General features: G+C 18.7%; 1 long non-coding RNA gene across 1 annotated transcript in view; it reads right to left on the bottom strand.

Annotated features, from left to right (window-relative positions):
- Nucleotides 1-8,145: 8,145 nt before the first annotated feature.
- Nucleotides 8,146-11,568, bottom strand: part of LOC145271110 (uncharacterized) — a 50,748-nt gene continuing 47,325 nt past the window's right edge. The window contains exon 3 of the long non-coding RNA XR_013865696.1: nucleotides 8,146-8,660. This is a non-coding gene — a long non-coding RNA (uncharacterized LOC145271110). The remainder of the gene's footprint in view (nucleotides 8,661-11,568) is intronic.

Genomic DNA, 11,568 nt, shown 5'->3' with positions numbered 1-11,568 from the left:
TTATTTTACTACTTTTTTAAATTAACGAATAAATATTATGATAAGATTGTTTTTTATTTTACTACTTTTTTAAATTAACGAAAATATATTATGATAAGATTTTTTTTATTATTTTACTACTTTTTTAAATTAACGAATAAATATTATGATAAGATTTTTTTTTATTTTACTACTTTTTTAAATTAACGAAAATATATTATGATAAGATTTTTTTTTATTTTACTACTTTTTTAAATTAACAGATAAATAATATGATAAGATTTTTTTTTATTTTACTACTTTTTTAAATTAACGAATAAATATTATGATAAGATTGTTTTTTATTTTACTACTTTTTTAAATTAACGAAAATATATTATGATAAGATTTTTTTTATTATTTTACTACTTTTTTAAATTAACGAATAAATATTATGATAAGATTTTTTTTTATTTTTCTACTTTTTTAAATTAACGAATAAATATTATGATAAGATTTTTTTTTATTTTACTACTTTTTTAAATTAACGAATAAATATTATGATAAGATTGTTTTTTATTTTACTACTTTTTTAAATTAACGAAAATATATTATGATAAGATTTTTTTTATTATTTTACTACTTTTTGAAATTAACGAAAAAATATTATGATAAGATTTTTTTTTATTTTACTACTTTTTTAAATTAACGAATAAATATTATGATAAGATTTTTTTTTATTTTACTACTTTTTTAAATTAACAGATAAATAATATGATAAGATTTTTTTATTATTTTACTACTTTTTTCAATTAACGAATAAATATTATGATAAGATTTTTTTTTGTTTTACTACTTTTTTAAATTAACGAATAAATATTATGATAAGATTTTTTTTTATTTTACTACTTTTTTAAATTAACGAATAAATATTATAAGGTTTTTTTTTTATTTTACTACTTTTTTAAATTAACGAATAAATATTATGATAAGATTTTTTTTATTTTACTACTTTTTTAAATTAACGAATAAATATTATGATAAGATTTTTTTTTATTTTACTACTTTTTTAAATTAACGAAAAAATATTATGATAAGATTTTTTTAATTATTTTACTACTATTTTAAATTAACGAATAAATATTATGATAAGATTTTTTTTATTATTTTACAACTTTTTTAAATTACCGAATAAATATTATGATAAGATTTTTTTTTATTTTACTACTTTTTTAAATTAACAAAAAAATATTATTATAAGATTTTTTTTTATTTTACTACTTTTTTAAATTAACGAATAAATATTATGATAAGATTTTTTTTATTTTACTACTTTTTTAAATTAACGAATAAATATTATGATAAGATTGTTTTTTATTTTACTACTTTTTTAAATTAACGAATAAATATTATGATGAGATTTTTTTTATTTTACTACTTTTTTAAATTAACGAATAAATATTATGATAAGATTTTTTTTTATTTTACTACTTTTTTAAATTAACGAAAAAATATTATTATAAGATTTTTTTTATTATTTTACTACTTTTTTAAATTAACGAGTAAATATTATGATAAGATTTTTTTTATTTTACTACTTTTTTAAATAAACGAAAAAATATTATGATAAGATTTTTTTTATTATTTTACTACTTTTTTAAATTAACGAATAAATATTATGATAAGATTTTTGTTTTTATTTTCCTACTTTTTGAAATTAACAAAAAATATTATGATAAGATTTTTTTTATTTTACTACTTTTTTAAATTAACGAATAAATATTATGATGAGATTGTTTTTTATTTTACTACTTTTTTAAATTAACGAATAAATATTATGATAAGATTTTTTTTATTTTACTACTTTTTTAAATTAACGAATAAATATTATGATAAGATTTTTTTTATTTTACTACTTTTTTAAATTAACGAATAAATATTATGATGAGATTGTTTTTTATTTTACTACTTTTTTAAATTAACGAATAAATATTATGATAAGATTTGTTATATTATTTTACTACTTTTTTAAATTAACGAATAAATATTATGATAAGATTTTTTTTTATTTTACTACTTTTTTAAATTAACGAAAGAATATTATGATAAGATTTGTTTTATTATTTTACTACTTTTTTAAATTAACGAATAAATATAATGATAAGATTTTTGTTTTTATTTTCCTACTTTTTGAAATTAACAAAAAATATTATGATAAGATTATTTTTATTTTACTACTTTTTTAAATTAACGAATAAATATTATGATAAGATTTTTTTTTATTTTACTACTTTTTTAAATTAACGAAAAAATATTATGATAAGATTTTTTTTTATTTTACTACTTTTTTAAATTAACGAATAAATATTATGATAAGATTTTTTTTTATTTTACTACTTTTTTAAATTAACGAAAAAATATTATGATAAGATTTTTTTTTTATTTTACTACTTTTTTAAATTAACGAAAAAATATTATGATAAGATTGTTTTTTATTTTACTACTTTTTTAAATTAACGAATAAATATTATGATAAGATTGTTTTTTATTTTACTACTTTTTTAAATTAACGAATAAATATTATGATAAGATTGTTTTTTATTTTACTACTTTTTTAAATTAACGAATAAATATTATGATAAGATTTTTTTTATTTTACTACTTTTTTAAATTAACGAATAAATATTATGATAAGATTTTTTTTTTATTTTACTACTTTTTTAAATTAACGAAAATATATTATGATAAGATTTTTTTAATTATTTTACTACTTTTTGAAATTAACGAAAAAATATTATGATAAGATTTTTTTTTATTTTACTACTTTTTTAAATTAACGAATAAATATTATGATAAGATTTTTTTTTATTTTACTACTTTTTTAAATTAACGAGTAAATATTATGATAAGATTTTTTTTTATTTTACTACTTTTTTAAATTAACAGATAAATAATATGATAAGATTTTTTTATTATTTTACTACTTTTTTAAATTAACGAATAAATATTATGATAAGATTTTTTTTTATTTTACTACTTTTTTAAATTAACGAATAAATATTATGATAAGATTTTTTTTTATTTTACTACTTTTTTAAATTAACGAATAAATATTATGATAAGATTTTTTTTTATTTTACTACTTTTTTAAATTAACGAGTAAATATTATGATAAGATTTTTTTTTATTTTACTACTTTTTTAAATTAACAGATAAATAATATGATAAGATTTTTTTATTATTTTACTACTTTTTTCAATTAACGAATAAATATTATGATAAGATTTTTTTTTGTTTTACTACTTTTTTAAATTAACGAATAAATATTATGATAAGATTTTTTTTTATTTTACTACTTTTTTAAATTAACGAAAAAATATTATGATAAGATTTTTTTTATTTTACTACTTTTTTAAATTAACGAATAAATATTATGATAAGATTTTTTTTTATTTTACTACTTTTTTAAATTAACGAAAAAATATTATGATAAATTTTTTTTATTTTACTACTTTTTTAAATTAACGAATAAATATTATGATAAGATTTTTTTTTATTTTACTACTTTTTTAAATTAACGAATAAATATTATGATAAGATTTTTTTTATTTTACTACTTTTTTAAATTAACGAATAAATATTATGATAAGATTTTTTTTTATTTTACTACTTTTTTAAATTAACGAATAAATATTATGATAAGATTTTTTTTTATTTTACTACTTTTTTAAATTAACGAATAAATATTATGATAAGATTTTTTTTTATTTTACTACTTTTTTAAATTAACGAATAAATATTATGATAAGATTGTTTTTTATTTTACTACTTTTTTAAATTAACGAAAATATATTATGATAAGATTTTTTTTATTATTTTACTACTTTTTTAATTTAACGAATAAATATTATGATAAGATTTTTTTTTATTTTACTACTTTTTTAAATTAACGAAAATATATTATGATAAGATTTTTTTTTATTTTACTACTTTTTTAAATTAACAGATAAATAATATGATAAGATTTTTTTTTATTTTACTACTTTTTTAAATTAACGAATAAATATTATGATAAGATTGTTTTTTATTTTACTACTTTTGTAAATTAACGAAAATATATTATGATAAGATTTTTTTTATTATTTTACTACTTTTTTAAATTAACGAATAAATATTATGATAAGATTTTTTTTTATTTTACTACTTTTTTAAATTAACGAATAAATATTATGATAAGATTTTTTTTTATTTTACTACTTTTTTAAATTAACGAATAAATATTATGATAAGATTTTTTTTTATTTTACTACTTTTTTACATTAACGAAAATATATTATGATAAGATTTTTTTTATTATTTTACTACTTTTTGAAATTAACGAAAAAATATTATGATAAGATTTTTTTTTATTTTACTACTTTTTTAAATTAACGAATAAATATTATGATAAGATTTTTTTTTATTTTACTACTTTTTTAAATTAACAGATAAATAATATGATAAGATTTTTTTATTATTTTACTACTTTTTTCAATTAACGAATAAATATTATGATAAGATTTTTTTTTATTTTACTACTTTTTTAAATTAACGAATAAATATTATGATAAGATTTTTTTTTATTTTACTACTTTTTTAAATTAACGAATAAATATTATAAGGTTTTTTTTTTATTTTACTACTTTTTTAAATTAACGAATAAATATTATGATAAGATTTTTTTTATTTTACTAATTTTTTAAATTAACGAATAAATATTATGATAAGATTTTTTTTTATTTTACTACTTTTTTAAATTAACGAAAAAATATTATGATAAGATTTTTTTAATTATTTTACTACTATTTTAAATTAACGAATAAATATTATGATAAGATTTTTTTTATTATTTTACAACTTTTTTAAATTACCGAATAAATATTATGATAAGATTTTTTTTTATTTTACTACTTTTTTAAATTAACAAAAAAATATTATTATAAGATTTTTTTTTATTTTACTACTTTTTTAAATTAACGAATAAATATTATGATAAGATTTTTTTTATTTTACTACTTTTTTAAATTAACGAATAAATATTATGATAAGATTGTTTTTTATTTTACTACTTTTTTAAATTAACGAATAAATATTATGATGAGATTTTTTTTATTTTACTACTTTTTTAAATTAACGAATAAATATTATGATAAGATTTTTTTTTATTTTACTACTTTTTTAAATTAACGAAAAAATATTATTATAAGATTTTTTTTATTATTTTACTACTTTTTTAAATTAACGAGTAAATATTATGATAAGATTTTTTTTTATTTTACTACTTTTTTAAATAAACGAAAAAATATTATGATAAGATTTTTTTTATTATTTTACTACTTTTTTAAATTAACGAATAAATATTATGATAAGATTTTTGTTTTTATTTTCCTACTTTTTGAAATTAACAAAAAATATTATGATAAGATTTTTTTTATTTTACTACTTTTTTAAATTAACGAATAAATATTATGATGAGATTGTTTTTTATTTTACTACTTTTTTAAATTAACGAATAAATATTATGATAAGATTTTTTTTATTTTACTACTTTTTTAAATTAACGAATAAATATTATGATAAGATTTTTATTATTTTACTACTTTTTTAAATTAACGAATAAATATTATGATGAGATTGTTTTTTATTTTACTACTTTTTTAAATTAACGAATAAATATTATGATAAGATTTGTTATATTATTTTACTACTTTTTTAAATTAACGAATAAATATTATGATAAGATTTTTTTTTATTTTACTACTTTTTTAAATTAACGAAAAAATATTATGATAAGATTTGTTTTATTATTTTACTACTTTTTTAAATTAACGAATAAATATAATGATAAGATTTTTGTTTTTATTTTCCTACTTTTTGAAATTAACAAAAAATATTATGATAAGATTATTTTTATTTTACTACTTTTTTAAATTAACGAATAAATATTATGATAAGATTTTTTTTTATTTTACTACTTTTTTAAATTAACGAAAAAATATTATGATAAGATTTTTTTTTTATTTTACTACTTTTTTAAATTAACGAATAAATATTATGATAAGATTTTTTTTTTATTTTACTACTTTTTTAAATTAACGAAAAAATATTATGATAAGATTTTTTTTTTATTTTACTACTTTTTTAAATTAACGAAAAAATATTATGATAAGATTGTTTTTTATTTTACTACTTTTTTAAATTAACGAATAAATATTATGATAAGATTGTTTTTTATTTTACTACTTTTTTAAATTAACGAATAAATATTATGATAAGATTGTTTTTTATTTTACTACTTTTTTAAATTAACGAATAAATATTATGATAAGATTTTTTTTATTTTACTACTTTTTTAAATTAACGAAAAAATATTATGATAAGATTTTTTTTTATTTTACTACTTTTTTAAATTAACGAAAAAATATTATGATAAGATTTTTTTTTTATTTTACTACTTTTTTAAATTAACGAAAATATATTATGATAAGATTTTTTTAATTATTTTACTACTTTTTGAAATTAACGAAAAAATATTATGATAAGATTTTTTTTTATTTTACTACTTTTTTAAATTAACGAATAAATATTATGATAAGATTTTTTTTTATTTTACTACTTTTTTAAATTAACGAGTAAATATTATGATAAGATTTTTTTTTATTTTACTACTTTTTTAAATTAACAGATAAATAATATGATAAGATTTTTTTATTATTTTACTACTTTTTTAAATTAACGAATAAATATTATGATAAGATTTTTTTTTATTTTACTACTTTTTTAAATTAACGAATAAATATTATGATAAGATTTTTTTTTATTTTACTACTTTTTTAAATTAACGAATAAATATTATGATAAGATTTTTTTTTATTTTACTAATTTTTTAAATTAACGAATAAATATTATGATAAGATTTTTTTTTATTTTACTAATTTTTTAAATTAACGAATAAATACTATGATGAGATTTTTTATTATTTTACTACTTGTTTAAATTAACAAAAAAATATTATGATAAGATTTTTTTTATTTTACTTATTTTTTAAATTAACGAATAAATATTATGATAAGATTTTTTTTTATTTTACTACTTTTTTAAATTAACGAATAAATATTATGATAAGATTTTTTTAATTATTTTACTACTTTTTTAAATTAACGAATAAATATTATGATAAGATTTTTTTTATTATTTTACTACTTTTTTAAATTACCGAATAAATATTATGATAAGATTTTTTTTTATTTTACTACTTTTTTAAATTAACAAAAAAATATTATGATAAGATTTTTTTTTATTTTACTACTTTTTTAAATTAACAAAAAAATATTATGATAAGATTTTTTTTTATTTTACTACTTTTTTAAATTAACGAATAAATATTATGATAAGATTTTTTTTATTATTTTACTACTTTTTTAAATTAACGAATAAATATTATGATAAGATTTTTTTTATTATTTTACTACTTTTTTAAATTACCGAATAAATATTATGATAAGATTTTTTTTTATTTTACTACTTTTTTAAATTAACAAAAAAATATTATGATAAGATTTTTTTTTATTTTACTACTTTTTTAAATTAACAAAAAAATATTATGATAAGATTTTTTTTTATTTTACTACTTTTTTAAATTAACGAAAAAATATTATGATAAGATTTATTTTATTTTACTACTTTTTTTAATTAACGAATAAATATTATGATAAGATTTTTTTTATTTTACTACTTTTTTAAATTAACGAATAAATATTATGATGAGATTTTTTTTATTTTACTACTTTTTTAAATTAACGAATAAATATTATGATAAGATTTTTTTTATTTTACTACTTTTTTAAATTAACGAAAAAATATTATGATAAGATTTTTTTTATTATTTTACTACTTTTTTAAATTAACGAGTAAATATTATGATAAGATTTTTTTTATTATTTTACTACTTTTTTAAATTAACGAATAAATATTATGATAAGATTTTTTTTTATTTTACTACTTTTTTAAATTAACGAATAAATATTATGATAAGATTTTTGTTTTTATTTTCCTACTTTTTGAAATTAACAAAAAATATTATGATAAGATTTTTTTTATTTTCCTACTTTTTTAAATTAACGAATAAATATTATGATAAGATTTTTTTTTATTTTACTACTTTTTTAAATTAACGAATAAATATTATGATAAGATTTTTTTTATTATTTTACTACTTTTTTAAATTAACGAATAAATATTATGATAAGATTTTTTTTGCGAAAATGGAGATAGTTGTAGGGTAAATTGTGATTTTAGCAAACAAACTTTTTAATAAAACACGGATGAAACTGTTTTTTAAAACTGTAGCGACTTTTTTTTTTTACTGCAACAAAGCTTATAATATTAAACACACCAACATTTAGTTTTTGACGTTATAAAATATGAAAATGTAGTAATGTACCCATAGTTGTAGAGGAATTGTAATTTTTATTAAACAAAATAGCGATTTATTTCATATGAAATATTTTTGACATGAATAATTTAAACACGATATTGCTCACTGATACAAATATTCTTGGGAATAGTTTCTCGTTTCCACCACAAAAACTCCATTCGGTGGAGATGGAAGATTTCCGCTGTTCAGTTGTACCCAACGTGTCTCTTTGCAGGAGACCAAAACCCTGAAAAATATGAAAATTGTTAATACATTTAAAATGTAGTTGAAAATTTAATACTGAAACATAAATTTTATTTTAATTATTTGTAAATGTTTTAAAAGAAAACTAACCTTCGATAGTTTGAACATATACAGTGTCATGATTAGGATTGACAAAGTTGTCCTCGTGGACAACTGTGGCGTACTGATAAATTCCATTTTCATACTTTATAATCCGTTGTATGCTGTCCAGCCATCGGGGATTCTTCTTGTTCGCGGCAATATCGAGCAACGAATTATTAGGAATAACGTCTCACGGTCCCTTCTTTCTACCGCCGTTATGTTGCATTTGTGTTGTCTTCTCTCCAATGCTCCGAACCCCTAAATGTCGTCTCTAATTCTTCCTCTATTATTAGGGGTAGGCTATAGAAACAAAATTTTTCAAATAAATGACAAAAGTGGCTTATTACCTTCATTTATATGTAAATAGATGGGAACAAGTGATTTTGTTCAAAACGGCTCAAAATTGGAGGGTCGCTGGCCCCAAACGTGATTTGACCGTGTCAACGCGTGAAAATGGCCCAAATTTTGCCCCCGAACACACTTAATCATTTATTGAAAGCCACAGGGTGCATTTTTTGACTATAAATGCATTTGTATCATTAAATCTAACATTCCCATTGGCTATCCCACAAGTATAGGGCTTTTTAGGGTATCTCAGAGTCCAAAATGTGTCAAAATTACCCCAAAATTAGCCAAAAATGGTCGGAAATCACGGATTTTCCAAAATGCACCTCCCAAGCCACACAGGGTGCAATTTTTGACCATAAATGGCTCTATATCATTAAATCTAACATTCTCACTGGCTATCCCACCTATATAGGGCTTTTCAAGGTATCTTAAGGGTCCAAAATGGGTCAAATTTACCCAAAAATTAGCCAAAAATAAACGAAAATCACGGATAATCCCCAAAATGCAGGTATTATATCTCATCGGGCTCCTATAAACACTCCTGTATGGCTTTTTACAGTTGGAAGACTGAAATAACCACCCTGTTATCTTATCCATTTGTATTTAGGGTATTTAGAGATCTTTGGGGGATGTAAAAAAGGTCAAAACAATCCAAAAATGACAAAATTACGCTTTACGGTACATAACATATGAATCATTAGTTCATTCATCAATGATACTTTTTAGAAACATCGTAACTTTACTACACCAACTTCTCAGAAAGTAATTAATTGTAAATTGAACATTGAATGTCAATAAAATGCTGTCCAAGAAGAGTCTGAATTCATATTGTTCTCATAGTTACCCCAAAATTGATGAAAATGGCCCTCGATTCGCTATTTCTCGATTTGTAACCAATATATTGAATAACTTGATAAAAGGTATGAGTAATTAGCAAAGGAATTATTTTGTTATTTCAAGACACAGCTTCACTTCACATTACTTTAAAATCATTCAACAGTAAAATATCAATATAATGCATTAAAGAGCTCGTCAATCACATCATTATTCTCTAGCATATATCCTCCACTTCAAATTGATCATCGTCCAAATCCAAACGATTGTGCAGTTCTTGCTCTGCCAGAAACCGTTCATGTTCCATATCGACGTGGAAAGTGTCAATGAGCCATTTGCGAGAGAGAGACTTTTGATCGACAAAGAATCTTCGTTCATGTACATCAAATCCATCAGGATTCACATCTTTTGAAAGTATATTGAGAAGGACATGGTGCTCTCGTTTCCATTTAATCATATTCACACGTCTGGAACCCTTTGCTTTGTAGACATCTTTGTCGTAAATTTTTAGCGATCGATCAAGTTTATGTTTTATCCCAGGTATTGTAACATAACGAACATCACTTCCAAAGGCTTTCTACCATAATTGTAGTAATCGCAAGGAGAACTGGTGAATATGATTTTTCTGTGTCGTGGTACCATATTTGGCAGCATGATGTTGCACAGCTTGAACACATTCAGCCTCAGTTGGAAGAGAATCAAGCAGAAGACAAGTCCAATCGTCGTAATTATAATCTCCGTCAATCTGCCCTGCTATACCAGCCATGTTCATTGCATTTTACTAACTGAAAAAGAAAGCAAAGTTCAATCAAATTCACAATTAATGTAATGCAATGTTATCGTGTCTATTTAAAGATGCCATTTCATTGTTACAGAAAGAAAACATTTCCTTATTTGGTAATTTTCCATCTATAACTCAAATTAAGCCCCTTTTTGACAACCTATGTTGATTCTTAGGGACTTTTTGACTCTCTTTGGCTAAATCGGCCATATTTAGCCCCTTTTAAAGGTCCTTATACCCCTCATTAACAGTGCAAAAGTTAGGAGAGTGCCTGCTTCAAGCATTTCCCAACAGTTTCTGCCATGTAGAGGTGTCTTTGGGCCCATGGGAGGTGCATTTTGGAAAATCCGTGATTTCCGACCATTTTTGGCTAATTTTGGGGTAATTTTGACCCATTTTGGACTCTGAGATACCCTAAAAAACCCTATACTTGTGGGATAGCCAATGGGAATGTTAGATTTAATGATACAAATGCATTTATAGTCAAAAAATGCACCCTGTGGCTTTCAATAAATGATTAAGTGTGTTCGGGGGCGAAATTTGGGCCATTTTCATGCGTCGACGCGGTCAAATCACATTTGGGGCCAGCGACCCTCCAATTTTGAGCCGTTTTGAACAAAATCACTTGTTCCCATCTATTTACATATAAATGAAGGTAATAAGCCACTTTTGTCATTTATTTGAAAAATTTTGTTTCTATAGCCTACCCCTACTATTATATTTCCTCTTGAAGAAAAAAAAATCATCTATCTCCAGTTCCTTGGCGATACCATCTCCATGCAACCTACCAAGTAATATTGGATTGTCTTACAGATATTGCTCACAAATTTCCCTTATGAAGTTCATC

This window comes from Euprymna scolopes, chromosome 46, assembly GCF_053919585.1.
Source record: "Euprymna scolopes isolate OS-2025 chromosome 46, ASM5391958v1, whole genome shotgun sequence".
Taxonomy (NCBI): Eukaryota; Metazoa; Mollusca; class Cephalopoda; order Sepiida; family Sepiolidae; genus Euprymna; species Euprymna scolopes.
The sequence above is the reverse complement of the archived record's forward strand: the minus strand, read 5'-3'. Positions and strand labels throughout refer to the sequence as shown.